The sequence below is a fragment of the Pseudophryne corroboree genome, chromosome 5 (genome assembly GCF_028390025.1).
Source record: "Pseudophryne corroboree isolate aPseCor3 chromosome 5, aPseCor3.hap2, whole genome shotgun sequence".
Classification (NCBI taxonomy): Eukaryota; Metazoa; Chordata; class Amphibia; order Anura; family Myobatrachidae; genus Pseudophryne; species Pseudophryne corroboree.
This window is the reverse complement of record NC_086448.1, coordinates 483,929,067-483,936,226: the sequence shown is the minus strand read 5'-3', so window position 1 is coordinate 483,936,226 and position 7,160 is coordinate 483,929,067. Positions and strand designations below refer to the sequence as shown.

Below are 7,160 nucleotides of genomic sequence, written 5' to 3'. Positions count from 1 at the left end.
CTAAGTTAGTAGTAAATCAACTCAAGTGTCTCTATCTATTCTAACGGAGAGGACGCCAGCCACGTCCTCTCCCTATCAATCTCAATGCACGTGTGAAAATGGCGGCGACGCGCGGCTCCTTATATAGAATCCGAGTCTCGCGATAGAATACGAGCCTCGCGAGAATCTGACAGCGGGATGATGACGTTCGGGCGCGCTCGGGTTAACCGAGCAAGGCGGGAAGATCCGAGTCTGCCTCGGACCCGTGTAAAAAGGCTGAAGTTCGGGGGGGTTCGGATTCCGAGGAACCGAACCCGCTCATCTCTAATTTTGCCCCCTATCACTCTAGCCTCTAGCCTTTTGTTTTTCTAGCTTTTATCCCCCTATTTTTCCAGCCTTCTGTCACTTCAGCCCTATGGTCATCCAGCCCAATTTTTCCAGACCCATTTTTCCAGCATCCTTTTACTCTATCACTCTAGCCTTCTGTCACACCATCCTCTGATGTCACCACAAGTGCCTACCCCTTCTACAGCCACCTGTGACTTACATATTTCTTTTCAGCCTGGTTGCTCCTCTTCTTTTTAGAAGTACAGTGTGGAGGCAACTCATATGCCCCAATATACAGCCCTCATTCTCCATTACAGAGCTAACACACACCAATATAAAGCCTTTAGTGTCCAGTACACAGTTAATACACCCCAATATACAGCACTCACACAGTGTATGCTACACAACTCATATACTCCAATATGTATCCCAAACCCAGTCTCCAGTGCAAAGCTCATACACCCCTGAATACAGCCCTCAGTATCCAGTACACACCCTATCATACAGCCTGTGCCCAGTCTCCATTACACAGCTCACACACCCAATATACAGCCCCTGCTTAATCACCAACGCAATAAACAACCCCCATTCACTTTCCAGTACACATCTCCCACACTCAAAAATACAGCCCCCACCCTTTACTACACAGTCCCCATTCCCTTAAAAACAGCTCCAGTTTCCCAATATAAAGCTTTCATCCTCTAACATGCAACACATAGTTTTCATTACACAGCACCCACACCCCAGTACACAGATCATACACCTCTCCAGTACACAGATCATACACCCCAATATTCTAAATCCCCCAATCAGTCTTGAGTATACAGGGTACTTGCACCAATATACAGTTTCCAGTCTCCATTACCCAACTCATATAGCTCCCTGTTTCAAGTACACAGCTTATACACCACAACATACATCCCCCACCCAGTCTCTAGTACACAGTTCGTGCACTGCAATATACACACCATACCCAGTTTTCAGTACACAACTCAAACAACACACTATACAGCTCCCAGTCTGCAGTACACAGTTCACATGCATGTACAGTGGAAAGCCACAGATGTGCATGCACACACTTGGGGGATTTTTTGTTTTGTTTTCACATTATGTTGATGATGATTTACAGAGGACTCAGAATATTTCAAATATTTCAAAAATTGTCATAATTGAATTGATTTATAAAGATGAATTGGTGCTCGCTATGTTATACTAGAGATTTGCACAGTGGGAAAAGAGTAATTGATGTTATATTGTTTATATGGAGATAGGTAGTTATCTAAGCTACCAGGAGATACAGTACGGGGCCTGATTTTGAGTCTCACGCAATCCGCATGTAGTGCTGATTTTCATGTAGTTGAGTGAAACATTTTGAAAATCCCTACGATTCATGCATTACACAGAACGGCACAAGGGCATTGTTATGATCAAGACAGACAGTATCAGAATGGTGGTGGAAAAAATGTCTTGAAGTGAATGCAAAAAAGTCTGTTACATTGATGTGTTACGAACGTGTCAATACAAGCGGCTGTGTTCCCATATGCATGGCAGAAAGCATAGGTGCCCATGGTCAGATTTCTAAAATGCACCTGCCATAGGGCTGGTGCAATTTTTGATAATGTGACTGATGGTGGTGTATAAGGACACACTAATCAGTATTACAGCATGCACACATGCTAAATGAGGATGTCTCAACCCTTGCAAATTAGGTTGCATGGATGTATACAAGGGAAGTAGTTTGTACTGTATTCCATTTGCATAAATTTGCAGATGGGAAACTGCCAATAGAACCTGCTCTGTTCATGTTTGTGTGTGACTCAAAATCAGGCCCACTGAATGCAGATAACAAACCATACAACTCAAAGATAAACAACAGGTTTGAAATTGTATTACTATAAAGTGGCAGTCAAAGATGGAAATGTGGTGCCGGAATCCTATGCCATATGAATAAGGAACTCAAAATGTTGTCCTGATTCCAATTAGCAAATTGTTCAGTCTTAGAACAAGGGGTTAATCTTCACTTGGTTTGTTATCGGTGTCTTCAGAAGCAGCAGCGAATCACAGAAGCCATCAGGAGGCATCTATTTGCATAATTCTTCAAATGGCCCAGCTACTACTGCACCTCTGAAACAGGTCCATAAACTGTGTCAAATTATCCTCCCATGCATATACAGTACACACCCTCCATTATAACGCAGTGAGTGCCAGTTTATCCTTCTAAAATGTCTGCCACCATCAAGTGATGGACCTTTCTTGAAATACTGCACAACTATTCTTTCCACATCCACACATAACTATCAGCACTTGCAAGTTCTACCAAAACCTTACAATTCTGTATTATTGATGAATTACCACTCAAGTGTAACCAGACTCTTCATTTTCATTCTTTCACCAATGATACTTTTTTAACTGTAGAGAAAGAAAAAAGTTGCACAGATTATGAATGAAATACTGTAGGAGTAATGAGAAATCAACTTTTACAAATTAAAGATAAAATGGTGTTAAAAATAATTAATTAATGTGATAAAGAAATCAAAAACAGTGAAGTATGTCCTAAAAATAAAATATATTTGCCAGAGACAGAGGATTGCTAAAAGTCCAGGTTATGTCATATAGAAAATCTATAACTAGTATCTATTCAACAATACATCAAATAGAAGTTTTTATAAGAAAATCTCTAAACCTAGGACTCAGTATAGTAATGAAGAACACATAAGTTCACTCACTGATATCAGAGTAGACTTTTTTATGAATGGTACACAGTCATCATGTAGACTTTCAGAATGTTGACACCATAATGTTGACATGCTCTTGATGTTGACATGTTCAGAATGTCCTCACACAACATGTTGACATTCACAATGACATACTGTCTGCTGTGACCCCTCCCATTTCAAGCACCTGATAAGTACCTCCAGAGTGATTGATCAGCTACCACTGTGTTTGTTTGCTTATGTGAGAAGGCATTGTATGGTAGCAGCATTCAGAAGGCACGCTGGTCATTGTGGTGCTAATGGAAGATCCTAGGGGTGGCTCTCAGGTAAGCTAGCCCTCAATCTGGATGTATTTTTGTATGTGCCTTTATCATGAGGCCTTACTATAGACAAATCACGAGGCCCTATGTGGGCACTGCTATCACGTAGGCTAGGACTGCCAATATCAGAGAAGCCGTGAAGGGGCTCAACAGCTTCCCATATATTTGCAAATATATGTAACAAATATATATTAAATTCTATTACCAGATAGTTTCAAGTATTTTTACAGGTATTAGTCCATGTGCTGGGGAAATATCAGGGGGGAAGGTGGGGGTGCACCCTTTTATGTATGCTGTTTGCTGTGACCCCTCCCTTTTCAAACACCTCATAATTATCTCCGGAGTGATTGAGCAGCTACCACTGTGTTTGTTAGCACTGACATAATGTCAACATTTCAGAATGTCAACTTTGTGAACATCAACAGCTAGAATGATTATTTGAGAGTTAGGGTTAGATTACAGTTATGGTTAGGCTGCAAACATGGTCAAGGCTATGGTTAGGCTTAGGTTTACATATACATCTCATTGTCAACATCTACAATGACAAAATTTTTCCAATGATGATGTAATATGTCACACCTGACCCCATGACACCCCATCCTCCTGCCCCTTTAGCCCAATGTTTTTCCTGTCCCCTGTTTTTCCAGCCTCCTTTCTCTTCAGTCTCCAGCCCCTCCAGCATTATGCCCTCTATCACTCCAACCTCTAGCCATTTGCACTGCAGGTGTGGCAGATATAACATTTGCAGAGAGAGTTAGATTTGGGTGGGGTGTGTTCAAACTGAAATCTAAATTGCAGTGTAATATAAAGCAGCCAGTATTTACCCTGCACAGAAACAAAATAACCCACCCAAATCTAACTCTCTCTGCAAATGTTATATCTGCCCCCCCCTGCAGTGCACATGGTTTTACCCAACTGCTAACAAATTTGATGCTGCGATCAACTCAGAATTACCCCCAAGGTCTCTGACACTAGCATGCCCCAACACTCATACAGATGAAAGCTACCACCAATCAGCACCTATGAATGCCTATTGAAATTAAATGAATCTCTGTGCATTTGTGATATGCATCTCTTGATGGTAACTCTCGGGACATTTGCAGATTGAAAACATTTGAGTACTTGCATTAGATGTTCTATATCCATCCACACTGAATACGGTCCTGAATGTGTTTAAACATCATTAGGTTTATGGGGCTAATTGGATAGCCCTGGGGGAATCATTTAGATGTGGTAAATCACTGCAGCTAATATGATACTATACTAAATGTTACACATATATTTCCAGGGTTACATATGGGATATTGGCAGCTAGGTTGCTGGTGGTTGGAATATAGATACTGGGATCCTGACTGGCATAATCCCGACAGGTTGGAGCTACTAAACTAACCATAACCCTTACCCTACCCTACCCTCCCTTCCTGTAGCCTAACCTGAACTCTCTCCTCCTGCTGCCTAACCTTAACTCTCCCCTCCCACAACCTAACCCTCCCCATCACAGCCTAACTCTAACTCTCCACCCACATCCTAACCCTAACCCTCCCTGGTATACTTATGTTTGGGAATCCGGATGTCGGGATTCCGGTGTCGGCATTCTGCCAGGTGTCAGGATTCCAGTGCTGGTCTTCTGACTGCCAACATTTGGTCAATCAGGACGTCAACTACATCCCTACTGTGTTTCCACATGATTCATTTAACACTGTCTGTGGAAGTAGTCAGGTGCCATGAAATGCCATGCAGTTTTAAGTGATAATATAATTTTTACTTTATGCTTTATTTTAATGCCTGATTTTTAACTTGTGATACTGTGTTTTCAATTATTTTTTTAAGCCTATATGTTCCCGTTTGGTTTCTGCTTACCAGCTGTGTATCTGTGGCAGTGAACGACTGGTTGAGAGTGCCAAGTGCGGGAACAAACTCTTTGGATGAAGAAAGAACAGTTGATTCTGCTTTCACCAAGGTGTACCTCAGTGACCATTGTTGGTATACACCAGCGCAGGTGAAACTGGGGAGACCCATATGACGAGAGTTCAAGAAATAATGAAGAAATGAAGAGGCTGCAGTGAAATGGAGGCTGTTGGCAGTTTGCGAGAATAATTCCCTGACACCTGGCACAGATGAAGGCAGTGCAGGGGGGAGTCCTGGTTCTACAGTACCCTATATTCCCTGATGGTCTCCCAAGCAGGTACTAGTAGGGACCAACATTGTATTGCTTCCAAGATCAGATGGAATTGGGTATATCCAATGTGGTGTGACTGTAGATGACGGAAATCCCTTCCAACAGGTGTATAACAGGTGATATAAATGTGCTCACACTAGCCAACAAGGTAGTTTGAAAAGGCAAATGAATAAAGCACTGAGTTTACTTTCAGGGGAAGTACCCTGCAAAATATATGCCGCAGCCTCAATTTGGCAATAAGTATGCAAATTATGCACCTATGTCAAATCAAAATCATACACCGGTTTGGGCCATGTGTATGTCTTCCTATTTAGAGACTGCAAAAGGAAAAAGCAATAAGTGTGCTTAAAGGGATAATCCCTTGTGAGTTGTATGCCCCAGCCTCTATTGAGTGAAAGGCAAAAGGTATACAAGTTTTGAGTATATGGCAGATAACTGCTCTGACTAGATCACATAAGAGAATTAATAATAACAATGGGATTAAGTCACATAAGAGAAATAACAATTGGAGAGATACATGGTTTTACCAGGAGTAGGCTTCTGAGACAATCCCTATGAGGATAAGGATTCAGCTGGATGCACATTTTACCAGTTTGTGGGCTTAATCACCAGTACGCACCAGATGCATCTGATAGTGTAATTAGGGCCTGGTCTGGCTGGCTCTTGTTTGATTGGCCCCTATTCTTCTATTCTTATGAAGAGGCAGCAAGATTGCTACACAGTTGCCGGTGATCATTTCTGATGTTGCTGCTGCTGTGGTGAATTACTACCTGGTCCTGCTCTGTGCTATGAAGCCCTGGTCTATCACTTGGGTTATTGCTCAGACTCTGCTATTTTCAAGATGAACTTAGCAAAGCTTTCTTACGGGCAACATTTTTGCAAACAAACATCAAAGGCCTTGTATGTTCAAGGTATGCAACAAGGGATGGCTGTCTACTAAAAATTTTAAACTTAGTCAGCCATCTCTGAAGTTTGGTCCTAAGTATATTGGCCTTTCTTGATTATCAAGCAAGTGGATCTTGTGGTGTTCTATCTTAGATTGCCAAAGTCATTGAGAATTTATAACACCATTCATTGTTCACTATTAAAACAGGTGTTTTTTCCAAAAGGTTCAGTCATGTTCCTTTTCAGAAGACCTTCTTTAGTTGTGAGACAAGGTCATCAGGAATATGTTGTGGAGCTCCATTTCTTGATTCATTGGAAAGGCTATGAGCCTGAAGAAAGAACTTGGATACCAGTGAGGCATTATCATGTGGATAAACTCAAGAAGGCCTTCTTCAAGGAATTCCCTGATAAACCCAGGTCTAGGGGTTTCTCAACCGCTCCTCAAGGGGATGTACTGTTAGTGGCTTATCCCTGCAGTGGATCCCAACCATTACTAGGCAACCAGTATGGCGTATCATGCCGGCAGCCTAGGAATTTGGTTCCAGCAGTTGCTAGGCAACCGGGACTCTTGGCAGCCATAGTGAATACTGGTCCCTGCTGTTGCCTAGCAGCCAGGATGTCTGCATTACATGATGCCTTCCAGCTGTATCTGATAGTGTAATTAGGGGCTGGTCAGTTTGGCTCTTGTTTGATTGGTCCCTGTTCTTGTGAAAAGGCAGCCAGCCCTGCTCCACAGTTGCCTGTGATAATTTCTGC

General features: G+C 42.2%; 1 pseudogene; it reads right to left on the bottom strand.

Annotated features, from left to right (window-relative positions):
- Nucleotides 1–5,484: 5,484 nt before the first annotated feature.
- LOC134930049 (5S ribosomal RNA) lies at nt 5,485–5,603 on the bottom strand (annotated as a pseudogene).
- Nucleotides 5,604–7,160: the final 1,557 nt, after the last annotated feature.